Source organism: Lissotriton helveticus, chromosome 1_1 (genome assembly GCF_964261635.1).
Source record: "Lissotriton helveticus chromosome 1_1, aLisHel1.1, whole genome shotgun sequence".
In the NCBI taxonomy this organism is placed as follows: Eukaryota; Metazoa; Chordata; class Amphibia; order Caudata; family Salamandridae; genus Lissotriton; species Lissotriton helveticus.
In genome coordinates, this window is record NC_136057.1 from 121,172,587 (window position 1) to 121,199,962 (window position 27,376).

The 27,376-nt window shown below is 49.1% G+C and overlaps 1 pseudogene; it reads left to right on the plus strand.

Annotated features, from left to right (window-relative positions):
- Positions 1-27,376, plus strand: part of LOC144759581 (uncharacterized) — a 57,088-nt pseudogene that overhangs the window by 19,745 nt on the left and 9,967 nt on the right.

A 27,376-nucleotide genomic window follows, 5' to 3' on the forward strand; every position in this document is an offset into this window, starting at 1 on the left:
GGGTTCGTGTCCACTCCCGAATCCAACCAGGCCATTGCCGCCTCTGGGGTGTAGAAGAAGTGGGTCTTGTCTAATGCCACCACTCTGAGGCGTGCCGGAAACAACAGCGAGAATTTGAGAGCCAAGCGTCTGAGTCGGTGCTTCACCTCGAGAAAGGATTGACGTCTTCGCTGAACTTGTATGGTATAATCGGGGAAGAACATCACCTTGGCGTTGTTTATCTGTATATTGGATAGTTTCCGCGTCTCGCGGAGGATGGCATCTCGGTCGCGGTAGTTCAATACCCGCATGAGCATCGGCCTTGGGTTGAAACCTTCCGGGGGCGGGCGGGTTGGTACTCTGTGTGCCCGCTCCACTACAAAGTGTGGCGACAGTGTGCCGTCTGGTAATAATTCTCTGAGCCAGGTCTCCATGTGTTCCGCTGTCTCTCTCCGTTCCCAACGTTCCGGCAGGCCCACTATGCGCACGTTGTTCCTTCTGGCCCGTCCCTCCGCGTCCTCCGCCCTATCCTCAAGGAACTCCACCCGGTTGAGCAGGTCCTGGACGTGCTTGTCCGTCTGCGTTAGTTTAGGAGCGGCCTCCGCCATCGTATGCTCCAGAGTTGTGGTGCGGTCAGACAGTTTCTTGTGGTCTGCCCGGAGGAGTGTCAGATCCACGGCCACCTTGTCGATCCTGTTCTCCAGCGACGTACGGGTCAGCTGCATGGATTCCTCCAGGCGTTCCATGGCCGCCAGCATGGTGTCCAGCTTGGAGGCAGTCTGGTCAGCCTCTGCGTTTTTCACCATTTTCCCTTTGCCGAGGGTTCCTCCTGTGCCAGTCTTTGCCCTGGTCCCCCCTGACATATGGGAGGCCTTCGCGGCCGGTCAGGCGGGCGGGTATATTCTCGCAATGCGTGGCGGAGGGGCCAGAGCATGTGAGTCTCTCGGTCAGGTTCTCTGTGTTACCTGTTGTGGATGTCGCGCGGCCGCAGGCGGGGGGGGAGGACCGTCCCACCGCTGGGTTCCGGGGTTCCGTATTGTGTGGCCGTCTAGGGAGGACAGGGTGTTTGCATGGCGGCTGTTGTGAGGACTTCCGATCGTGGCGGTCAGCACCGTGGAAGTCCTGGATGCCGTTCGCCTCCCGTCCGTGCCACGCGGCGGTCTGGCAGGTCGGAGTGGTAGGTCTCCCCCGATGTGTCCGTCCGCTGAGCCTGGGAGGACGCGCTCTGCCGGATGATGGTAGGCGACACCAAGCGCCGCGTGTGGGTTTACCACGTCTGGTACAAATCCGGTGGATGTGGGGCGTGCGAGCTGCGCAGGCTTCGTGGCGCCAGGGCGGGAGAGTCTCTCAGCGTTGGGCTGGGTATCAGCGGGGCCGGTGCAACGTGCAAAAACAACAAGTGACTGGGGGAGTGTGTGACATTGATCCACATTCAGTCCATCACTTGTTGTTTTTGCAATTGCCGCCCTAAGTGCGCTGGGGATGCCCAGACGTGGGTCCCAGGCACTCCACACCACTGGAATCAAGCTAGCCGGGCTGAAGAGAGGTGTTACCTCGAAACCGGTCCGGTCCTCGGATGCTTGGTTCCGTTCTGGGAAGGACATGGCTTTTGTAGTTCGGACTGGACTGTTCCCATGGGGCAACAGGGTCAGAGCTGATTTGCATATCGCCATTGTCTAACCCAGGGTGGTGTGGAGTGCAAAAAAACGATGGATTTGGGCCCAGATCTTTTGACTGGGGGAGTGTGTGACATTGATCCACATTCAGTCCATCACTTGTTGTTTTTGCAATTGCCGCCCTAAGTGCGCTGGGGATGCCCAGACGTGGGTCCCAGGCACTCCACACCACTGGAATCAAGCTAGCCGGGCTGAAGAGAGGTGTTACCTCGAAACCGGTCCGGTCCTCGGATGCTTGGTTCCGTTCTGGGAAGGACATGGCTTTTGTAGTTCGGACTGGACTGTTCCCATGGGGCAACAGGGTCAGAGCTGATTTGCATATCGCCATTGTCTAACCCAGGGTGGTGTGGAGTGCAAAAAAACGATGGATTTGGGCCCAGATCTTTTGACTGGGGGAGTGTGTGACATTGATCCACATTCAGTCCATCACTTGTTGTTTTTGCAATTGCCGCCCTAAGTGCGCTGGGGATGCCCAGACGTGGGTCCCAGGCACTCCACACCACTGGAATCAAGCTAGCCGGGCTGAAGAGAGGTGTTACCTCGAAACCGGTCCGGTCCTCGGATGCTTGGTTCCGTTCTGGGAAGGACATGGCTTTTGTAGTTCGGACTGGACTGTTCCCATGGGGCAACAGGGTCAGAGCTGATTTGCATATCGCCATTGTCTAACCCAGGGTGGTGTGGAGTGCAAAAAAACGATGGATTTGGGCCCAGATCTTTTGACTGGGGGAGTGTGTGACATTGATCCACATTCAGTCCATCACTTGTTGTTTTTGCAATTGCCGGTGCAACGTGGCCACAGTTCGTGAGTGGCGCGGGTTTGGGCGCCAGGAGGGTCCGGTGCCGATCCGTGTCGTCTTTTATGTGATGGGCAGGTGCAGAGGCCTGGCAGGATAGGGCCGTGCAGTCTCCGGCGGTGGGTCGCTGGGCTTGGTGGTGACGGTGTCTGCGTGTGCCTCGTGGTGGCCCGGCTGGGCTGCTCACTGGTGTCTGTGCAGCCGGTTCGGGTGACTCCAGCGCCAGTGAGTGTGGAGGGGCGATGATACAGACCGCCACGGGCCGGCTCTGTGTGGGTGTTCGGAGAGCCGAGGGCCCTCGAGTGGCTGGGGCACCGGGGACTTCTGGTACCGCGTCGCGGGTTCCCTGTGTGTGTCGTGGGCCGGCAGGGCCCTGGGGCAGTGGCGCCAATGTAAATTTCCAGCCAGGCTCGCGCACTCACCCCCTGGTGGCCTCGGAGCTCGGCGGGATGCCCCCAGCGGTGACGGGGTTGGCGCGTTGGTCTCGCGGCCTACCGTGGGCTTGGGTGGTGAATCTTCCGCTGGTGTCCGGGGCCCCTGCAGAGCCTGGTCACTGGTGGGTGTCCGGTTTGTAGGACGCGGTCCTGTTCCTCCGCCGGACCGCGTGTTGCAGGGCACTCGTTTTGCGGCCTACCCCGCAGGGCCGGATCCCCGGTCTCAGGTAGTTGGTCCGCCGGCCGTAAGTGCACTCCAGGCGGCCAGTCGTCAGGGCCGCTGCCGGTCTGAGGGTCGGTTGCTCCGATGCGCCCGAAAATCGCCCTGGAGGTGGGTCGGGTGTCCGGGCACACTCGGTCCGAGTTTGGGCTCGATTCCGCCAGGAATTCAGGATAAATAGCCCGTGGCAGGGGAGCTTCGCTCAGAGCTCAGCCCGGGCACGTCTTTCTACATCGCGTGCTTGGCCACGCCCCATCGAGGGAAATCGTCCTTTTAAAGGGATATTTCATCTTAGCTATGTCTTCATTTGCAACAGTAATCCTCAGAGACCCAAGGGTTTCTTGATTGTGGTAGAAATGCATTTTTACCCCTTCATTGTACGTTCAAGCACAGACCATTGCATGAAATGTGATCTATGTAGGGAAAATACTCTGTGCACTGACAAAATGTGTTAAAATAACAGAAAGTTGATCATAGCAAATATAACTCGAATGTTAATTCTAGCATATTTTTCATACCACAAGGTATAAGAAATTTGGGGATCTTTATCTGATATCTTTATCAGTAAGTTATCTGAAATTATTGAACATAAACTTTTCCAAGTATTATTTCGAAAGATTAAGGAATTGGTCTTTTCTAAACTAACCCCAGTGCGTATGACTACAATAATCACCTCTCTCAAATCAATATTGTGCTTGTTTTAGTGAGAAAGCTAAATGATCTAGGAGAAACCAGGAACTGGCGTCAGTATTTTTCTTAGGAAGCTTCAAGCTAGAGAGTGAAAACACTTTTTAGAATGCCCCACAAATTGTGATAAAGATATTTCAATATGTTTGACAAAAAGAATAGGTACATTTCATGACAATATTGAAATTCTGAACTAACAGTAACAAATATTTACACAACATTACAAAAATATTAGAGACTAAATTTCAGGAATATAGGAAATACTGAGGCTCATGTACTAATAATCCATTTGGTAAAAAGTAGAGTCAGCACACTACTTTGTCTGTGATAGCTTTTAAATAAAGGCATTTTTAATGCACCCCATTTTACTTTCAGATTCACAAATGTCCCCTTGGGTTACAACCTCCTGTTACTGTTTTTCAGCCCACATATGGTTTCAAAGCTCAATACATACCTTAACAATGTATTAAATATTCAGAAGGGAAACTATTAACATTCCCCTTCCAAACTCTGAATTGTTAAATGGGCTTAGTACATTTCAAAAAGGGGTTTAGCATTTGCAAACTCTGTGAATTACTGAACCAGTAGATTTTTTTAACAATAAAACGTGAGGCAATTTTTCTCAATTCCCTCCAAATTAAGTTTGCTAATATTGTTAGTTGAATGATAACCGGTGCATGTACCTATTTAGTGCTAGTGTTGCTTCAGATCAAATAAAAACCATCACACATAACTCTTACACAATACTTAAAGACAGAATTTCTGACATCCAGCGTTAATGTTTTGTTAAATATATTTGCAAATGTTGTCACTTAAATAGGAAAGCTACTAAAGCAGTCTCTGGACATAAAATAGGATGTAATCATAATCTTTAGATACATTTTCTGAGTTTCAGGAACAATGTGTGTCTTCTGGGTTTACTCTAAACCACTATAATAAACATATTCAATGATTTTAGATTTGATCTGTTTGTACTGGTTTCCATTGCAGACAATAATCTAGATTTAGACCAAGGATCAATTCCACCCATGGCTTTTAAAATCTATTTATCAATGATCTGTATTAGTGTTATCGCAACTAAAACTGTAATAGAACTGATCTGAGAGATGGACCCTCAAGTATCATGCTCAGTCAATTTATTGAACATACTATGGAGTTAAAATCTGAATAGATTAGATCCTCAAGCATTGCCTGACCACTGTATTTTACATCAATAGATTACTTATCAGCACATTTTCAGTCATCTTCTATTTTTCACGGAGCTCGTGCTGGGTCTATTGAAACTCTTTGAAAATATGACATTTAAATGTCCAAAAGTTCAGGAATTCTAGTTTCAAACCTTGTCAAACCAAATGAATGCTACACCAAAAGATGCCCTTCTGTTCCTACATTTTATTGGGCACCATGATTCAGAAATGGAATGTTTTTGCTTTCGGAGGTAAAATTCTAAACATATTTATTGTTGTTGCCAACCGAAACATTATCACTAATAAGTAAGGTAACAAGTGGTCTTGTGATGCTTGCTGGAATGGGAAGTTTTTAATCAAAAATTTGATTGAATTCAAGTTTAGGTGACAATTGTATAAAAGTGTATGGATTTTGTATATATTTAAAATTGTTGATCTCCAGAGTGGCCTAAATAAATACATTGAATTGAAATTCAAGTTTATCATTTGAATCCTATTGATGGAAAAGATGTGATTTTGAACCCCATGAGGCGGTTCCATTCCAGAAAGCATTCAGGTTGTAATCATGAGTTAAATAATGCTGAGGAGGTTAAAATATTCAAATTGAATTCTAATTACACATGAAATGTTCATTGTTCAATATATTTCTCGTAGTATTTTAGAATGCGGACTTTATTGCTTAAGAAAAATAATTAGATTTGTGTTTCTATATGTTGGAAGCACTACACTGCATCTCACCTTCTTTCTTTCCTTTCCTTTATGAACGTTTCTATTGTTGAACTTTAAAGATTGCCCGAAATTAGGAATTGTGCTCTACATAACTTTGCTGTGTTACAGTATGTTGATTTTTATGTACTACTTTTGTCTCTTATGTGTATAGCAACTGATGTTGTGTTTTGCTTTAATAATCAACTTATGTTTATTAGGTTTTATTATTCAATAAAATGTTTCAAACCAACAAATGGTAGTTGATATGTATTAATAACTGCAGCGTTTTTATTGTATGGGTAGTTTCAAAGTGGCCAAAAATATGGTCTGCGGGGTGACGGAGGACCACATTGGCATCAGCAGGGAGAGGTTTGGGCAGGTCATTAAGGGTATATGTAAGGTTGGAAGTAGGAGGAACAAAACATGTACATTGTGTGGACTGAGACTCCTGGAGTTATTGTGAGGGATACTATGCTACCCTGTAAATGAATCCCCTAGTGATTATTATCAACAAACTTTATTCGGTTTTATAAAAGAAAACCATAAAAGTCATACATAAAGTGATAAAAAATCTTCCAAGTTCAGGGGTGTGGACATTTTTCAAAAATCTACTTGGCCAAGGGACAAAATGTCACAGAAATCTACTTGTCCTGGGAAGATATTTGCTTGCCCTACCTACTCCATAACTCACTAATGTTGGTTTGCATGTAGAGAACCAGCACTGAAATCAGTGCAACATACTGTCCAATATATATTTCCAATGCAAGTCCAATTATGCAGTGCACAGTCATGCACCCTTAAATGCAACTTTTGTACGGGCTGGTTGTACGGCATGCATGTAGATGCATCATTGTGCACTGCCCCCAATTATCATACTGGCATGTGTGAGATATTTAAATGTAGAAAAATAGTACCTAAAGGCAGAGTGCAGACTGGTAATTGACTACATTTCTTGATGAGTCTTTGGCACAGACTGTGTGTGTTAAAATATGAACCTATAGGACAGAAGGGTATTCTCCATACTAGTGCCAACTCATAGATTTCTAGTTTAAAAAATACTCACATGTGGTGGTCTGATCAACGTGTGGATGGAAAGAACTGCGCTTCTTGGCAGAGCTTATGAACTGTTCATGGAGCAAACATTACATAGCAGAGGTGCTGTGATTCACTGAGGCAGTATCCACACCTAAACAATACACAAGAGGAAGTAATGGGCAATTAACTCTATCTTTCCTTTTACACTGCTGGGCAGGTGTGGTGCGATTATATTATTGTGCATTCACTGCTAGATCTCCACATTCTTCTCTCACACAAGAAGTATGTGCAGCACTGGCAGTAGCAGTACAGGGTTCTCTTGTGCAAAGTACTGGTATAGTTTTGGCACCAGCAGATTACGCTTCCCTAACAGAGGTGCAGCTCAGCAATAGATGTGCAAGTTTCTCACACTGAGCTTTACAAAGTAGTCACTCTTTTCTTTAAAATCCGAGTTCTCTGCCACGTGTCGCTCTTTTTCCAATGTCCCCAGCTCCCCACTGTCCACCCAGGTGTGTCTGTTATCTTCAAGAAAATCGTGCAATTCAGTTGCTGGATGTTAACATGGGAGTTGTAGGAAGCCGTGTGAAATATACAGTTTTAATGTTGCAGCAACTTGTTCAATCAGTTTATTTATTTCAGAAGCTGAGCATTCCAATGGTCACTCTAAGGGGTGGTGCTTAGATATTTCAAAATGGGAACATGCATAAAGAAGGCACAAAGACGGGAACACAGGAAAAACATCCAGTGGCAAATTATGTAGGGATAGAAAAACAAACCGTTATGTCGACTTAAGACAAAAATTCACACAGGTGGAAGAGTCACTTTTCCATGGATCTGATATGGACTTGTTTTTGCCGCATAATTAGACCTTTCGTGCCGCTTTATTACAGTGGCTCTGCTTACTTAGCACAAACCGCCAGAGCGCTGTGCACGGTGGGGGCTTTTTACAATAGGTATAGGAGACTAAAAATGCAACTAAATAAAAGGTACACGATAACAGTAACAAACCCAAAACGTGGACAATAACCCGTTTCTGACAGGATTAAATCCTATAAAATTGACACGGACATTAGGCAAGGTTGGGACGTAAAGTGTGGGCACTGATGAAGCGAGAAGACGTGGAGCGAAGAGGTGGGGGATTGGAATAAGGAAAAGGCAAGACTGTGGGGGAGGGTATTGGTAAAGGAGGCCTCGTTTGGGTTGCAACGTTTCAATGCCAAGAGTGAACAGTGTGAAATATGCTGCACACACAGCATTGCCTGGATCACAAAGATACTTTCTGTCTGCTGCATTATGTGGCTGTTCTTTTATTCAAATATAACGTTATTAGTAGAACTCCAGGAAAAAAGATGCAATTAAAAAAGAAATCTATTTACAGCGCACGCATAATCTTGCAAGGTGGCATTTTCTGAAATCCTCCCAGGTGTTTAAAGTATGACAGTTTTCTTCTTGGCCCAAATGCGACCTCGTCCATAAAAGCAGAGACAAAGTTAAGGTCAATATCTCTCTATGACGAACTTCCTTTCATCGTGTTTCACTCATGATCAACGCTGCACTGATTCCATTGTTAAACTGCAACAGGCGCCTCATTGATCTGCCGGCATTGCTGGAGAGGCTCCTACCAACCGTATTGTAAATTATGTTAAACATTCCTTTCACCCTGCGCCACGCTCCTTGAACCAAGCCCATAACATGCAGCATCACAATTCAAACCATTTTCTTAAGGTTTGACCGCTGCATAAACCATTATCGGAATGACTCACCTGCCGAAGGATCCGGTGGCGTAGTGAAAAGTAATTAAAAGACATACTGCCCATTCACAATTGCCAGAGTCCCTCCCCCGCACCGTGGGGGCTAATGTTACACCAGTGGGGTGGGGGTGGGGGTGGGGGGGCCATTACAGTGTGTCTGAGACAGCAAACTGCCGCTCCCGATTCCAGGAAGTGCACCAAAGATGAGTAGAGTGGCCTGCCTTGGACGGATAGCACTGAACAGGGGATCAAGTCACTCGGCAGCAGAGAGGCAGCGGAAAAAGTGTTTCGTACCTCTTGGCCCACCCTTGGATTTTCAGCAGCTGTGTTAAGCATGTGGGCAGCACCAGTATGGAACCCGCACTTTTCACGCAGATCACTGACGTTTGGCTCAAGACTCTCCCAACCAATCACTGGCTAGAGCCCAGTCACGGGCTTCCAGCCTGTGAGCTCCAGAGTGCCTCAGCTCGTATTTTTATAGTTATTTAATGTCTACTTGCCCAACAGACTAATTAGACAATAAATCTTCTTGCCCATTATAACAATCTACTTGGTTCGGGCGTCGGGCGATATGATTCCCCCACCCCTGTTCCAAATTACAGATTGACAAATATAATATGTCCAGGTTAATCAAAACACAAGATACAAATTCATGAATTACAGTACAGAAGTTAATCGCAGCTTGACCTGAGTCTAACATTGAACCGTAAAAAGTTAAGCGTATGCAAAACAGTGTCATTAGAGAGGAGTTGTAAAAAGATAAGAGCTGATCTCACCCTCCTAAAACCAGCTTTTTTGAGAATGGGAATAATAAATAACTTTCTAGAGACAGCATAAAAACTACAAAACATTAAAAAGTGCATCATGTCCTGAGGAGACTCACTGTTGCAGCCACAGGGCATGAGGCACTGGCCTCTGTCGAAGCAGCAAGGGTGTGCCATGAGGGAATAGAAGAGGTTGAGCCGAAACCGGGTCAATAGAAAATGATCATGGATGCTTTTAAGCCCTAGAAGATAAGGTTCGGTGGTTGGTACAGTTTTCAACATGATGTACTTACGCACACTAGGCTTACACATCTTATTTCCCTCTCTATCACAGTGGCTCATTCTTAAAAAACACTCTTTGACCAGAGAAAGGTCCCTCTTACATACGAGCTCAAGGTTAGGGAATAATGGAGGGGTGTGACTAGCAGGGCTGCGAAATGGCCGCTGCCTGAGCGAGCTCTGCCTGCTGAGATATTTATCCTTCCATAATCCTGTGAAAACAACGCGCTTGTGGTGGTGCGGCTACCAGCGCTGCACGGGGTGACCCTGGCACACAGAACCATCTACTTTTCATCCCGCAAATCGGCAGGAGAGGCGGACAGAAGGAGCGGTACGAGGGCCTCGCAGCGAACCAGAGGCGAGCACCAGGACCCCGGAGTCGCGCCAAACTTTAGCACGGTGCTGAGCAGGCTGTGGAGGGCCGAGGCGGCACACCTCCGGAGGCCGCGGCGCGCTTCCTGACAGGAGAGCTGAGGCGGATGGCGGCTGGTGTGTAGGCGCCGGAGGACGACTGTGTGTGGCTCCGGTGCTGTCCAGACCCCCAGGTACAGGTGAGAGTGGTAGAGGTGGCGATCGTGCTGGTGGCCATTTTGTATGGGAGTGAGCTAAGGCAGCAGGACACCGCGGCTACTAACGGAGCTGCAACCCTTGGGATGCGTGCAGCACACTGCGCCCCTAGTACACGAACACCTAAGATACACCACTACTGACAATTTGGTGTACGTGTGGGCTAAAGCACTATAAGTGATCCACTCGACTGCGGTGCTGCAGCTGTGAACGGAGCTCCCTACTGGCATACGCGGTAAGTGGCTGGGACGCTGGTACAGTTCGGGAGTGCTTGCCGGGGTGGGTGCCACAGCGCTGAGAGTTCGTGGAGTCCGATGTAGGTGGCAGACAGTCTTGGGCACTTGAGATCCTCAGTGGTGGTGACTCTGCGTGCACCTTTCCGTGCTGCGGGTGGCTGCCATCTTGTACTCGGAGCAGCTACTGAAACAAACCTGGGTGGCGCCCCTTATCAGTGACACATCAGCTTTCACGCGGAGACTATGGAGCTGCTTGCAACACTAGGAAGGGGGCCTTGCAACACCCCTGCTGAGCGGTGCTGATCACCGGAGCAGCGAAAGACTCAACTGGGGGCGAGGGGGCGAGACCATGGGGCAAGTTGGCGATCCTTGCCCGTTCCAAGGTATCCACATGTTTTGAAGGCGATCACCAGATTACAAAAAGTTGGCTGTTTGCACCTCTGCCGCACTAAGAACTGTTGTTCTCAGCGCTTCCCTGGTGCGCAGGGGTGGTTTCTCTGTTCCCCTAAGCTCTGCGAAAGTACCAGCTAGGGTGTTGCGACATTCACGTAGTGGTCGACGAGGAGGCACAGGACGCTCACCATAGGCAAGGCTGATGCAAAACAGCCCAAAATAACTTTTGAGAACAAAAGAGGCAACAAACAACCTGACTAGGACCATGATGCCAAGGGTGCGGCGGGTGGAGATGTAACAACAGAGGAACCCGGAGAGGATCTGAGGTCGCTCATGCTAGAAATGCGATCCAGCCTGAGAAACATAGACGCAAAACTAGACACCCCGCAAGTAACGACGCATGAAACACGGCTGGACAGCTTGGAAAACAGGTAAATTGAGTTCCACGAGTTCTGACAGGAAGCGAAGGAACAACTCTTGAATATGGATAAGCTTCTAATGGTCATAAGGGCGAAAAATTATGACCTTGAAGCGCGCTCGAGGAGAAATAACCTTCGAGTCAGCGGAATACCGAAGACCACAGCTATGCCAAAGATGGAGGTCTTCGTGGCTGACCTGCTCCACGAGCTGTTCGATCCTCACCTCTCTCCGGTGTTCGCGGTTGAAAGGGCACATAGAGGGCTGGGCCAGAAACCGCCGATTGGAGGCACGCCAAGGCCCATCCTAGCCAAAATATTGAACTACCAAGACAGAGACACTATTTTGCGGCTGTCGAGAGAACGGGGGCAAATCACCCATAAAGGAAATACTATATCATTCTATCCTGACTTCACCCCTGCGATGCAGGCTGCAAGCAGAGAATTTCTCCCAGCTATACGGCTGCTGATGCAGGCACAGATCCCGTACTCTTTACTTTATCCAGCAAAGCTCAAGGTCTCGCATGATGGTAAATCCCACTTCTTTACTGACGCTAAATCTGCACTTAAATTTGCTAAACACATATGTGTACCCAAATCGAAGAGGAATGGTGTAGGGACGGATCTCGCAACTGATCGCTTAAGTGATAATGACTGAGGGACACTCATCGTGATGTATGTATTATTGCCTCTGGTTGTCTTGCTGGTGCTGTAGGTTTGCTAACCTTGCTCATGATGTCAACACTGTTTGCCACTACTACTTTGCTGCCAAGTATTCTGTATACTTTCTGCATTACACTATAATCTATGGAATTGTGGGCCCAGGGTTTGGGCTTCTGTGGGTGATGGGCGCCAAGTGTGGCTTGGCTGCACTACCGCGGGGGCGATTGCATTTGCTCTCAGCCACCCAGTGAAAACGGGGGAGTATGCCTTTGCGTCCTCGCCCCCATGGGTAGTTTCCCTTTGTTCACGTTCATCCACGTTTATAGTGGATCGGGGGAGGATTTTACACAACCTGATTGGGGGGTTGGAGTGGGTGGGGTGTGGGGTGGGTTTGTTTGGTTCAGTTGTTCTGGTCCGCACGATCTCTGTAGTTTCTTACGTGACCTTTGGAGCTCCGTGCTGTTTCGTGGTGGGGCGAACGCGATGTCACAACTGGGTTACTATTGACATGCAGAAAGTGAAGATTAGTGTAATAAGAGGTACTCAGAGGTCTAAATGATAACAGGAAAGCCAGACTAATGCATGCATATCTGACACAGCACAATATAGACATATGTTTTTTACAAGAGACCCACCTGAATGTTACGGCATCCCCAAGACTCAGGCACACAAGGTGGAAGACGATGTACTCTGCCATCTTTCTAGATTGGAAGGAAATTGCGATATACATAGATCAGGAAGGGAGGTATGTTATCCTACATGGTTTCCTGGGTGGCAAGCAGGTGGTATTGGCAGCCGTGTATGGGCCAAATGTTGATTCCCCAGGGTCCTTCAGGGAGGTCTGGTCCCGGATAGTAGCTACACAATGTACCTCAATCATATGGGGAGGTGATTTTAACGCTGTGCTAAATGACCACCTGGACAGACAGGGCTCGCCACACCCACTACACCCGCAGGCGGGATCAGAGTTACGAGACCTGATTTCTGAGGGTGCATTAGTGGACATCTGGAGAGATAGACACCCCTTGCAATGGGAGGGGACATGTATATCGGCCCAGCATGCTGCGTTGTCACGGTTGGATTTCTGGTTGGTGTCCTTGGACGTGGCATCCTGGGTGGTAGGCACTTCACATTTGGCACGATCCCTCTCAGATCATGCACCCTGCTTGCTTACACTGACACTTCCCGATGCCCCGCCACATGCTTTTAGTTGGCGGCTGCCACCTCATGCATTGCTAGACGAGACATGTAAGGAGGAAATCAGAAAATATGTTATTGAATATTTTGAACTTAATACTGGTACGGTCCCATCGGAGGCTCCTTTGTGGGATGCCTTTAAGGTGGTAATCCGAGGGAAGTGCATAGCCCGGCAGGCGGGTGTTCTGAGGGCACTGCGGGGGACACTGGCACGGATAGAACAACAGATAAGGGACTTAGAGTCCCGTTTCTACACTGGGGCTAACCCGGCACTGGCAGCGGAATTGAAGAGTAAACTTTTGGAATTTGCTGAGGAGGCTCAAAGGGAGCTGAAGTTTCTAAGGAAGCATATCGAGGCCAGGCGCTATGGGGAGGTGGATAGACCAGGCCGCACGCTTGCAAGCATGCTCAGGCGATCCCAATCCACTACATTTATCCACACTATCAACACACCTGAAGGGGATGTGGTCACAGGGCTGGAGGACGTCTTGAAGGAATTTGCTGCATTCTACTCTTCCCTATACACTGCTACTCAATCGGCCCCATCAGAAAATTTGCAGGCATTCCTTGACTCTATAGCACTAGTCTGGTTTAATGACACGCACAGACGGTTTATGGACCTACCTATAACAGCAGAAGAAGTCAAGCAGGTGATCAAGAGCTTGCCACTGAATAAAGCCCCCAGACCCGATGGCCTATAGTGTAGAATTAGCTCCAACACTGCTGGCAGTGTACAACGAGGCGCTAGAATCTGGAACTCTCCCTCCCTCCATGCTTGAGGCTCTAATAATGACATTGTTAAAACCCGATAAAGATGAAAAAGAGCTTGATTCATACCGCCCACTATCATTAGTAAATGTAGATGTGACGATCTATGCCAAGCTCCTGGCCAATCGTCTGCAGCCACTCCTGCCGATGGTGGCCCTCCCGGACCAGGTTGGGTTTATTCCGGGGCGAGCAACGTCGCACAACTTGCGAACGCTCTTCTTTGTCCTACATTATCTGCAACCCAGCACGAAGGCGGCTGCCATTTTTTTAGACGCAACAAAAGCGTTTGACTCGCTAGAATGGCCGTACCTCTTCAGAATTCTGGTTCGCATAGGATTCAGCCCCCTTTTTATCGCCCGCATAAAGTTACTCTATGAAAAGCCCCAAGCTCCAGTGCGTGTCAATGGATTGATATCTAACTTCTTTGCCATCACTAGGGGAACGAGGCAAGGCTGTCCCCTTTCGCCCCTCTTGTTTGCTATCGCAATGGAACCGCTTGCGGCCAGAATTCGGCAGCATCATACGGCCCGGGGGATTGGCTTCAGCTCCAGAAGCCTCTTAATATCCATGTACGCAGATGATGTTACTTTGTACATCCTTAATTCCTCAGAAAACCTAGATCCAGTGCTCCGCGAATTCATTAAGTTTGGCGGTATCTCTAGTATCAAATGGTCATACTGCCGAAATTTGTTTACAAATGTGCCTCTCCCACTTATGCCGGTAATTGCAAACACAACAGTGATGGACAGAATGTGGATCAATGTCACACATTCACCCCAGTCCAAAGATCTGGGCCCAAATCCATCGTTTTTCCACTCCACACCACCCTGGGTTAGACAATGGCGATATGCAAATCAGCGCTGACCCTGTGCCCCATGGGAACAGTCCAGTCCGAACTACAAAAGCCATGTCCTTCCCAGAACAGAAACAAGCATCCGAGGACCGGCCCGGTTTCGAGGTAACACCTCTCATCAGCCCGGCTAGCTTGATTCCAGTGGTGTGGAGTGCCTGGGACTCACGTCTGAGCATCCCCAGTACACTTAGAGCGGTAATTGCAAACACAACAGTGATGGACAGAATGTGGATCAATGTCACACATTCACCCCAGTCCAAAGATCTGGGCCCAAATCCATCGTTTTTCCACTCCACACCACCCTGGGTTAGACAATGGCGATATGCAAATCAGCGCTGACCCTGTGCCCCATGGGAACAGTCCAGTCCGAACTACAAAAGCCATGTCCTTCCCAGAACGGAAACAAGCATCCGAGGACCGGCCCGGTTTCGAGGTAACACCTCTCATCAGCCCGGCTAGCTTGATTCCAGTGGTGTGGAGTGCCTGGGACTCACGTCTGAGCATCCCCAGTACACTTAGAGCGGTAATTGCAAACACAACAGTGATGGACAGAATGTGGATCAATGTCACACATTCACCCCAGTCCAAAGATCTGGGCCCAAATCCATCGTTTTTCCACTCCACACCACCCTGGGTTAGACAATGGCGATATGCAAATCAGCGCTGACCCTGTGCCCCATGGGAACAGTCCAGTCCGAACTACAAAAGCCATGTCCTTCCCAGAACGGAAACAAGCATCCGAGGACCGGCCCGGTTTCGAGGTAACACCTCTCATCAGCCCGGCTAGCTTGATTCCAGTGGTGTGGAGTGCCTGGGACTCACGTCTGAGCATCCCCAGTACACTTAGAGCGGTAATTGCAAACACAACAGTGATGGACAGAATGTGGATCAATGTCACACATTCACCCCAGTCCAAAGATCTGGGCCCAAATCCATCGTTTTTCCACTCCACACCACCCTGGGTTAGACAATGGCGATATGCAAATCAGCGCTGACCCTGTGCCCCATGGGAACAGTCCAGTCCGAACTACAAAAGCCATGTCCTTCCCAGAACGGAAACAAGCATCCGAGGACCGGCCCGGTTTCGAGGTAACACCTCTCATCAGCCCGGCTAGCTTGATTCCAGTGGTGTGGAGTGCCTGGGACTCACGTCTGAGCATCCCCAGTACACTTAGAGCGGTAATTGCAAACACAACAGTGATGGACAGAATGTGGATCAATGTCACACATTCACCCCAGTCCAAAGATCTGGGCCCAAATCCATCGTTTTTCCACTCCACACCACCCTGGGTTAGACAATGGCGATATGCAAATCAGCGCTGACCCTGTGCCCCATGGGAACAGTCCAGTCCGAACTACAAAAGCCATGTCCTTCCCAGAACGGAAACAAGCATCCGAGGACCGGCCCGGTTTCGAGGTAACACCTCTCATCAGCCCGGCTAGCTTGATTCCAGTGGTGTGGAGTGCCTGGGACTCACGTCTGAGCATCCCCAGTACACTTAGAGCGGTAACTGCAAACACAACAATGATGGACAGAATGTGGATCAATTACCGCTCTAAGTGTACTGGGGATGCTCAGACGTGAGTCCCAGGCACTCCACACCACTGGAATCAAGCTAGCCGGGCTGATGAGAGGTGTTACCTCGAAACCGGGCCGGTCCTCGGATGCTTGTTTCCGTTCTGGGAAGGACATGGCTTTTGTAGTTCGGACTGGACTGTTCCCATGGGGCACAGGGTCAGCGCTGATTTGCATATCGCCATTGTCTAACCCAGGGTGGTGTGGAGTGGAAAAACGATGGATTTGGGCCCAGATCTTTGGACTGGGGTGAATGTGTGACATTGATCCACATTCTGTCCATCACTGTTGTGTTTGCAATTACCGCTCTAAGTGTACTGGGGATGCTCAGACGTGGACTGGAATCAAGCTAGCCGGGCTGATGAGAGGTGTTACCTCGAAACCGGGCCGGTCCTCGGATGCTTGTTTCCGTTCTGGGAAGGACATGGCTTTTGTAGTTCGGACTGGACTGTTCCCATGGGGCAACAGGGTCAGCGCTGATTTGCATATCGCCATTGTCTAACCCAGGGTGGTGTGGAGTGGAAAAACGATGGATTTGGGCCCAGATCTTTTGACTGGGGTGAATGTGTGACATTGATCCACATTCTGTCCATCATTGTTGTGTTTGCAGTTACCGCTCTAAGTGTACTGGGGATGCTCAGACGTGAGTCCCAGACACTCCACACCACTGGAATCAAGCTAGCCGGGCTGATGAGAGGTGTTACCTCGAAACCGGGCCGGTCCTCGGATGCTTGTTTCCGTTCTGGGAAGGACATGGCTTTTGTAGTTCGGACTGGACTGTTCCCATGGGGCAACAGGGTCAGCGCTGATTTGCATATCGCCATTGTCTAACCCAGGGTGGTGTGGAGTGGAAAAATGATGGATTTGGGCCCAGATCTTTTGACTGGGGTGAATGTGTGACATTGATCCACATTCTGTCCATCATTGTTGTGTTTGCAGTTACCGCTCTAAGTGTACTGGGGATGCTCAGACGTGAGTCCCAGACACTCCACACCACTGGAATCAAGCTAGCCGGGCTGATGAGAGGTGTTACCTCGAAACCGGGCCGGTCCTCGGATGCTTGTTTCCGTTCTGGGAAGGACATGGCTTTTGTAGTTCGGACTGGACTGTTCCCATGGGGCAACAGGGTCAGCGCTGATTTGCATATCGCCATTGTCTAACCCAGGGTGGTGTGGAGTGGAAAAACGATGGATTTGGGCCCAGATCTTTTGACTGGGGTGAATGTGTGACATTGATCCACATTCTGTCCATCATTGTTGTGTTTGCAGTTACCGCTCTAAGTGTACTGGGGATGCTCAGACGTGAGTCCCAGACACTCCACACCACTGGAATCAAGCTAGCCAGGCTGATGAGAGGTGTTACCTCGAAACCGGGCCGGTCCTCGGATGCTTGTTTCCGTTCTGGGAAGGACATGGCTTTTGTAGTTCGGACTGGACTGTTCCCATGGGGCAACAGGGTCAGCGCTGATTTGCATATCGCCATTGTCTAACCCAGGGTGGTGTGGAGTGGAAAAACGATGGATTTGGGCCCAGATCTTTTGACTGGGGTGAATGTGTGACATTGATCCACATTCTGTCCATCATTGTTGTGTTTGCAGTTACCGCTCTAAGTGTACTGGGGATGCTCAGACGTGAGTCCCAGACACTCCACACCACTGGAATCAAGCTAGCCGGGCTGATGAGAGGTGTTACCTCGAAACCGGGCCGGTCCTCGGATGCTTGTTTCCGTTCTGGGAAGGACATGGCTTTTGTAGTTCGGACTGGACTGTTCCCATGGGGCAACAGGGTCAGCGCTGATTTGCATATCGCCATTGTCTAACCCAGGGTGGTGTGGAGTGGAAAAACGATGGATTTGGGCCCAGATCTTTTGACTGGGGTGAATGTGTGACATTGATCCACATTCTGTCCATCATTGTTGTGTTTGCAGTTACCGCTCTAAGTGTACTGGGGATGCTCAGACGTGAGTCCCAGACACTCCACACCACTGGAATCAAGCTAGCCGGGCTGATGAGAGGTGTTACCTCGAAACCGGGCCGGTCCTCGGATGCTTGTTTCCGTTCTGGGAAGGACATGGCTTTTGTAGTTCGGACTGGACTGTTCCCATGGGGCAACAGGGTCAGCGCTGATTTGCATATCGCCATTGTCTAACCCAGGGTGGTGTGGAGTGGAAAAACGATGGATTTGGGCCCAGATCTTTTGACTGGGGTGAATGTGTGACATTGATCCACATTCTGTCCATCATTGTTGTGTTTGCAGTTACCGCTCTAAGTGTACTGGGGATGCTCAGACGTGAGTCCCAGACACTCCACACCACTGGAATCAAGCTAGCCGGGCTGATGAGAGGTGTTACCTCGAAACCGGGCCGGTCCTCGGATGCTTGTTTCCGTTCTGGGAAGGACATGGCTTTTGTAGTTCGGACTGGACTGTTCCCATGGGGCAACAGGGTCAGCGCTGATTTGCATATCGCCATTGTCTAACCCAGGGTGGTGTGGAGTGGAAAAACGATGGATTTGGGCCCAGATCTTTTGACTGGGGTGAATGTGTGACATTGATCCACATTCTGTCCATCATTGTTGTGTTTGCAGTTACCGCTCTAAGTGTACTGGGGATGCTCAGACGTGAGTCCCAGACACTCCACACCACTGGAATCAAGCTAGCCGGGCTGATGAGAGGTGTTACCTCGAAACCGGGCCGGTCCTCGGATGCTTGTTTCCGTTCTGGGAAGGACATGGCTTTTGTAGTTCGGACTGGACTGTTCCCATGGGGCAACAGGGTCAGCGCTGATTTGCATATCGCCATTGTCTAACCCAGGGTGGTGTGGAGTGGAAAAACGATGGATTTGGGCCCAGATCTTTTGACTGGGGTGAATGTGTGACATTGATCCACATTCTGTCCATCATTGTTGTGTTTGCAGTTACCGCTCTAAGTGTACTGGGGATGCTCAGACGTGAGTCCCAGACACTCCACACCACTGGAATCAAGCTAGCCGGGCTGATGAGAGGTGTTACCTCGAAACCGGGCCGGTCCTCGGATGCTTGTTTCCGTTCTGGGAAGGACATGGCGTTTGTAGTTCGGACTGGACTGTTCCCATGGGGCAACAGGGTCAGCGCTGATTTGCATATCGCCATTGTCTAACCCAGGGTGGTGTGGAGTGGAAAAACGATGGATTTGGGCCCAGATCTTTTGACTGGGGTGAATGTGTGACATTGATCCACATTCTGTCCATCATTGTTGTGTTTGCAGTTACCGCTCTAAGTGTACTGGGGATGCTCAGACGTGAGTCCCAGACACTCCACACCACTGGAATCAAGCTAGCCGGGCTGATGAGAGGTGTTACCTCGAAACAGGGCCGGTCCTCGGATGCTTGTTTCCGTTCTGGGAAGGACATGGCTTTTGTAGTTCGGACTGGACTGTTCCCATGGGGCAACAGGGTCAGCGCTGATTTGCATATCGCCATTGTCTAACCCAGGGTGGTGTGGAGTGGAAAAACGATGGATTTGGGCCCAGATCTTTTGACTGGGGTGAATGTGTGACATTGATCCACATTCTGTCCATCATTGTTGTGTTTGCAGTTACCGCTCTAAGTGTACTGGGGATGCTCAGACGTGAGTCCCAGACACTCCACACCACTGGAATCAAGCTAGCCGGGCTGATGAGAGGTGTTACCTCGAAACCGGGCCGGTCCTCGGATGCTTGTTTCCGTTCTGGGAAGGACATGGCTTTTGTAGTTCGGACTGGACTGTTCCCATGGGGCAACAGGGTCAGCGCTGATTTGCATATCGCCATTGTCTAACCCAGGGTGGTGTGGAGTGGAAAAACGATGGATTTGGGCCCAGATCTTTTGACTGGGGTGAATGTGTGACATTGATCCACATTCTGTCCATCATTGTTGTGTTTGCAGTTACCGCTCTAAGTGTACTGGGGATGCTCAGACGTGAGTCCCAGACACTCCACACCACTGGAATCAAGCTAGCCGGGCTGATGAGAGGTGTTACCTCGAAACCGGGCCGGTCCTCGGATGCTTGTTTCCGTTCTGGGAAGGACATGGCTTTTGTAGTTCGGACTGGACTGTTCCCATGGGGCAACAGGGTCAGCGCTGATTTGCATATCGCCATTGTCTAACCCAGGGTGGTGTGGAGTGGAAAAACGATGGATTTGGGCCCAGATCTTTTGACTGGGGTGAATGTGTGACATTGATCCACATTCTGTCCATCATTGTTGTGTTTGCAGTTACCGCTCTAAGTGTACTGGGGATGCTCAGACGTGAGTCCCAGACACTCCACACCACTGGAATCAAGCTAGCCGGGCTGATGAGAGGTGTTACCTCGAAACCGGGCCGGTCCTCGGATGCTTGTTTCCGTTCTGGGAAGGACATGGCTTTTGTAGTTCGGACTGGACTGTTCCCATGGGGCAACAGGGTCAGCGCTGATTTGCATATCGCCATTGTCTAACCCAGGGTGGTGTGGAGTGGAAAAACGATGGATTTGGGCCCAGATCTTTTGACTGGGGTGAATGTGTGACATTGATCCACATTCTGTCCATCATTGTTGTGTTTGCATCTCCCACTTATGCAGCAGTTTTATAAAAGCCTTTGAACCCAGCTGCTATCATTGGTGTGGGCAAGTGGTCAGGCGAGTATCATAGGATCCCCTGACGCTTCCCTTTAAGCAGGGTGGCCTTGGGGCTCCAGACATGCCACTATATGCGCTTTGTGCACAGGCACAATTTCTTCACTTCTGGGCCTATCCAACTCCGTAACAACCGCATGTAGCGGTCAAGATGGATGCAGTTGCGCCCACACCTCTGAAAGTAGCACTCTACAAAAAAAGCACCACGGCCCCGGCAGGACATTTATATTGCTGACATGTTGAGGTGGGTTTGGAGGGAACTTCAGAGGCGGGCTAATGTCCCACTTTTATACGCGCCCTCCATGACTCTGCGCGATAACCCCACAATACCATGTCTGGAACAAGGTGGGAAGGTGGTAGAGATAGGAGGTACGCAACTGCTAACCTTCGCAGATCTATATCCGGAAGGCAGTTTCAGGCCCCTATCCATGGACACGGCTGATGAGGAATTGACCTTCACTGAACGGTTCACCTACCATAAATTGAAAGCTGCCTGTCGCGCGCTGTGGGAGGGACTCCCAGAGGCCCTCTGACACTTAACGCATTAGATAACATCTTGGCCAAAGCTTCCCCTTGTAAACTAGTTACTAGGTTAAACACCACCATGCAGGACCAGGCCCCCATTATACATCCCAAATCCTTGCAGCTCTGGAACGCTGAATCGGATCCTCACCTGACAGAGGAGCAATGGGATTACTGTTGCAAACAATTGTCAGAATTATCCCCCAATTACAAACACCGACTAATGCATTTCAAATTCTTACATCAGTATTACAGAACTCCTGTTAGTCTCTACAGAATGAAGCTGCGCGAGGATGAACGATGTTGGAGATGCGGGCATGAACCTGCTTCCTTCTTGCATATAGCAAGGGACTGCCCGTCGATAATAAATTACTGGACAGACATTTTCACGGCAGTCAACCAGATAGTTGAGCGCAATGATGAGGCATCTCCACACCTGGGTCTACTAGGTCTAGTACAGCACACATTACCCCGACCTCCCGAATTGCCTGCTCTCCTATTGCTATATGCGCGTAGGCAGATTGTACTTAAGTGGGGCAGGAAAAGAATACCCACCCTTACTGAATGGATATCAGATGTCACATGCGGCCATACCCAACTAGGCGTGTACTGGGAACTCATGCCACCAACATCTCGACCTAAAGACATATGGGAGCTCTTTATACAATGGTCCAACAGCAGGGCACACTCCCCGGCTACTGCAACGGATCCGGCACCAGCTGGATGGTCGGACTAGCTATAGCATAACAGGGTTGGTCGGTTGTCCCCTCTCCTTTCTGAGCTAGGGGCTGGGGTTTTGAAGACATGTACCAACTGTGACGATGTCGTGTCAATGCCAATGTCTATGTAATGTGTCTGTAACCTGCTATTCCGAGTCATTCATTATGCATGAAGAGTATTGATGTTATATTCCTCAATTCTTAATGATTATTTCATATGAATCTGATTTATTGCTACTATACCCTCCCTGAAGATTGATATAATGCAGAGAAGTTAGAGGCGGTGCCGGAAGTTTGGTTTGTCTTTCTTTCGCAATTCAGCTGTCTATAGATCTATGCTGTATAATTACAATGTGAAATAAGCTGATTACTGTGTATTAGGTAAAATCAATAAACAACTTAAAAAAAAAAAAAAGGTTAGGGAATAATTCCTACCTACCCTGGAGAGGCCAACTCTAATATACTGGAGCCATCAGATGCTTGAGACACGGTCAAGTGAAAGGCATTCCTGTAGGAAGCTTTTTCTGAGTGTATTTTCTTGCTTAGCCCAAATATTAAGCCACAAAGCCAGGGGACAGAATGCCAGTACATCTGAGAGGAAGGCTATTCCCAACTCTTCGTGCACGACATAAAACGGAGTGCTTTGTGGGACAGAAAGGGCTCTTCTCAGGAAAGAGTTTTCAGCACTTTGCACTGCTCCTACCCCAATGTGGCCCAAAATCTCACTCCCATAACTAACCTTTGAGATGTATTTGTCTTCATATGTCTTCAAAAGAGCCCCTATTAGCTTCCCTCCCACTCTGCTGGCAAAGTTAAAATCAGCTGCAAAAGCTTTCACTAGATCCCCTTTCTTCAAAGTTAGCAAAGGGCACCAACTCAAGGAATCATCAAACACAACTCCAAAACAGGAGAAAACTTTGGTCTTCGGTATTGATGAAAGTCAGAGTTTAAAAGTGAACTGCTTAGATGTACGAGGTCCCACCTGCATAATGAACGACTTGGCATGATTAAACAAAAGGTCTAAGTCCTCCATAAAAAGGGCAAAAGAATTCAGAAGAATCTGTCCTCTCCAAGAGGACTGCGTCGTCCACGTATAGGAGGACTGGCAGGCTACGCTTGCCTACCTGGGGACAATCCACATTTGTGGCCATAAGGGCCTTCTCAAAGGAATTAATATATAGGTTAAAAAGAAAGGTTGCTAAAATGCACCCCTCTCTTGATGTCAAGCTGACTGGACACTTTCAGGTCCTTTGAAAAGCGGACAACCGCAGTTGAATTGAAATATGCATAGGTTACTGACGGTAATTTTCAATTCTATTAAGGACACGGAGGCGAGGATTATGCTATTTCTTTCTTCTCTTTAATAACAATATTTTTCCACAGCTGCTATCAGAAAAAAGTCACACAACATCTTTATCCCGAACAGGGAAAAACGATAATCCAGTAAAAACAATAACCACAGATCGCATTAAACTATAGCTGCCATAAGTCAATGAGACCCTTCGATCATAGTCCTTCCTTAGCGTCCGTCCATTACAATAAGGTCCTTTGCAGCCGTTGTCCCTCCTCCTTCTTCGCGCGTACGCCTCAAAAATCACTGGTCTTATTTGGAACCATCATTCCCTGAAACAAAACATATCCGATCAGAATTCCACACCGTGCCATCAGAGACGTACAAAACAGGAGACAAAAAGCAGCAATACAGATGCCATGTAAAAAAAAAAATCAAACGCTTTACTTGCTAACATACGGGTGGGTTTGCACCAGCTGCGCAAAGGGTGGGATAATCCTCGCCTCCGTGTCCTTAACAGAATTGAAACTTACCGTTAGTAACCTAGGCAAATTTTGATTCTATGTCAGTACCGGAGGCTCCGATTATGCTAGTTCAAAGCTTACTTACCACTAAACGCGCCACATCCACCACTGGTTTGAAGTAAAACCGCTTAAAGGTGAAATCCGAAGACCAGTCTGTGGCTCACATCAGATCCTCCAAGCGAGCTCCCAGGGAAAATGCCTATGAGGCCATAGCTCCTCTAGTGGAATGAGCACCAAACTGTTTAGTGTCTATACTCGCCTCCTGCATGACCCAACGCACCCACCTAGAAATGGTGGGGGATGAGACCGCTTTGTGCGGTTTCCGTAATACAATAAGAAATTTTCTCTTGCCCGGAGGGCGCGACTCAGAGGTTAAGTCTTCGTAAGCCTTCAGACATTGTATAACACATAGTTTGGGTACATCCACAAAAGCTGGGTAGGAAATCGTTCTCGAAGCCGATTTTGTTCAGCGACCAATCGTAAATGTCACTCCCTCCGGTGAAAATACCTGTGCAGTAATGTCCAGTGCACGCACTTCCGAAACCCTGCGACAAGAAACGAGACATAGCAACATGGCCAACTTGGCCGAAAGTAACTTCAAGGAAAGATATTTATTCGGTGGCCAGGACAAGAACAAATTGAGAACCACATTAACGACCCACAAGACCGAATACCGGGGCTCCGGGGGCAAGGACAAACTAATACCCCTCAAGAGCCGGCAAATGAAAGGATGCTCGCCAACCGGGGAACCATCCACCGGACAGTGGGCCGCCGAGATAGCCGAACGCATAGCATTAATGGTTCGATACGCTAGTCCATCTGTCGCCAGTTCCACCAAAAAATGTGGTATGGGAATGACGCCTGTGACCACGGGATCCAAGCCACGTCAAAGACATCAACAAACCCACTTCGTCTAGGCGGATCAATAGCGTTTGCAGGTGCTTGAGGCCCAGGCCTTAGATGATAGGGATTCAGCTGATTCCAAAAGGCGTGGGAGCGACCAGCGTCGCCAGAAAGCCGCCAAGCCATGAGATGGAGAGAGCCCTGGGCGATCAGGCGATGCTGCTCACCGTCCGGATTCAGAAGAAGATGAGGAAATCGGGGTAGTTGGATTGGAAAATCCCAAGAAAGTTACAGAAGAACTGGAAACTATACATGGTACCTTCAAACCGGCGTCACTACTACCAACTCTGCCTTCTGAGGGCGAACCTGGGCCGCCAACCTCACTATCATGGAGAACGGAGGGAACGCATAATTCCGTTCCTTCCCCCACTCTTGCAAAAAGGCATCCGTAGCCTGCACCAGAGGGTCCGGCCTCCATCTGAAAAACCTCGGGAGCTGGTGGTCCAAACGGGACGCAAACAGATTCATCGAGAACTGACCCCACAGGGGGTCCAACCTCTGAAAAACCTGAACGTCTAACTTCCATTGGCTGGAATCTCGCAAATAAAGGGAATGCCAATCTGCAACTTGATTGGCCTGGACCGGAAAATACTCTGCTGTCACCGATATGTGATGTTCGAGGCAAAACCCCCAAAACTACTTCGCCAAGTTGGCTAGAGTCTGAGACCGAGGGCCTCCCTGGTGGTTGATGTAACGCACCGCTTAGATATTGTCCATCATCAAAAGGCTTGGCAGTTCGGGGTGGACTGTTCCCATGAGGCACAGGGTCAGACTGATTTGCATATAGCCATGTCTGAACTGGGGTGGCAGAGTGGGCTAAAGAACGGTGATGGATTAAACCCAGTTCTTTTGACTGGGTGTGAGTGTTTGATTGATTCAGATGCTCCGTCCATCACCACCCCCTTTTGTACCGCTTTTGGCCGCCATAAGTGTGGCAGGGTATGCTCAGACGTGGGTCCCTTGCTCACTTTGCCACTGGATTAAAGCAAGCCGGGCTGAAGACGGCTGGAATGCCAGAAACCGGTCCTCGGAAGCTTGTTTCCGGTCCAGGGAAGACATGGCTTGGCAGTTCGGGCTGGACTGTTCCCATGAGGCACAGGGTCAGACTGATTTGCATATAGCCATGTCTGAACTGGGGGGGCAGAGTGGGCTAAAGAACGGTGATGGATTAAACCCAGATCTTTTGACTGGGTGTGAGTGTTTGATTGATTCAGATGCTCCGTCCATCACCACCCCCTTTTATACCGCTTTTGGCCGCCATAAGTGTGGCAGGGTACGCTCAGACGTGAGTCCCTTGCTCACTTTGCCACTGGATTCAAGCAAGCCGGGCTGAAGACGGCTGGAATGCCAGAAACCGGTCCTCGGAAGCTTGTTTCCGGTCCAGGGAAGACATGGCTTGGCAGTTCGGGCTGGACTGTTCCCATGAGGCACAGGGTCAGACTGATTTGCATATAGCCATGTCTGAACTGGGGTGGCAGAGTGAGCTAAAGAACGGTGATGGATTAAACCCAGATCTTTTGACTGGGTGTGAGAGTTTGATTGATTCAGATGCTCCGTCCATCACCACCCCCTTTTGTTTCGCTTTTGGCCGCCATAAGTGTGGCAGGGTATGCTCAGACGTGAGTCCCTTGCTCACTTTGCCACTGGATTCAAGCAAGCCGGGCTGAAGACGGCTGGAATGCCAGAAACCGCTCCTCGGAAGCTTGTTTCCGGTCCACGGAAGACATGGCTTGGCAGTTCGGGCTGGACTGTTCCCATGAGGCACAGGGTCAGACTGATTTGCATATAGCCATGTCTGAACTGGGGTGGCAGAGTGGGCTAAAGAACGGTGATGGATTAAACCCAGATCTTTTGACTGGGTGTGAGTGTTTGATTGATTCAGATGCTCCGTCCATCACCACCCCCTTTTGTACTACATCTTCAAAAGGACACAGTAGCGAACTCTGTCCCTGGTCCAGCACCGGTCCGCGAAGGACCCCGCAAGAAGCTCCAAACAATTCATTTGAAGTGCTTGTTTGATTAACGACCAAGCGCTGCCGGTAGAAAAAGTGCCACAGCGAGCACCCCACCCCGACCTGCTGGCGTCAGACGCTATCACAATGTCGGGAGCGGTCCCGAAAATGGCCCTGTCATTCCAGGCGTCCATATGGGAGTGCCGGGTGTAGAACCTTTATGAAACACCATGGAGCCGAGGATAACCTCAACAGAAGGACAGTAAACTCGTACACCTGTTGCCTCCAATGGAACTGCAAAAAATGGCAATGGGGAGGATGGATCGGGACCCCCAAATATGCGTCCTTGAGATCCAACCGCACAATCCAGTCATTTGGGAGGAGAACATCCGAAGGAGGTGTATCCTCTCCATTTTGAAATGACAGTACATCAACCAACCATTGTTATGTTATGTTATGTTAGTTTTTTCTTTTATAGCGCACGGCTACTCCATAGAGTGTCCCGGCGCTTTTGTTCAAAACCAATAGCAGAGTAACACAACACAATGAAGCAAAATGGATCAGCAACAATCAAAAGAAGCGAACTACTGGGCGAAAAGCCAAGTTTTGAGGCCCTTCCTAAAAGTCAGCAAATTAGAGGTGCTGCATAGTGCCA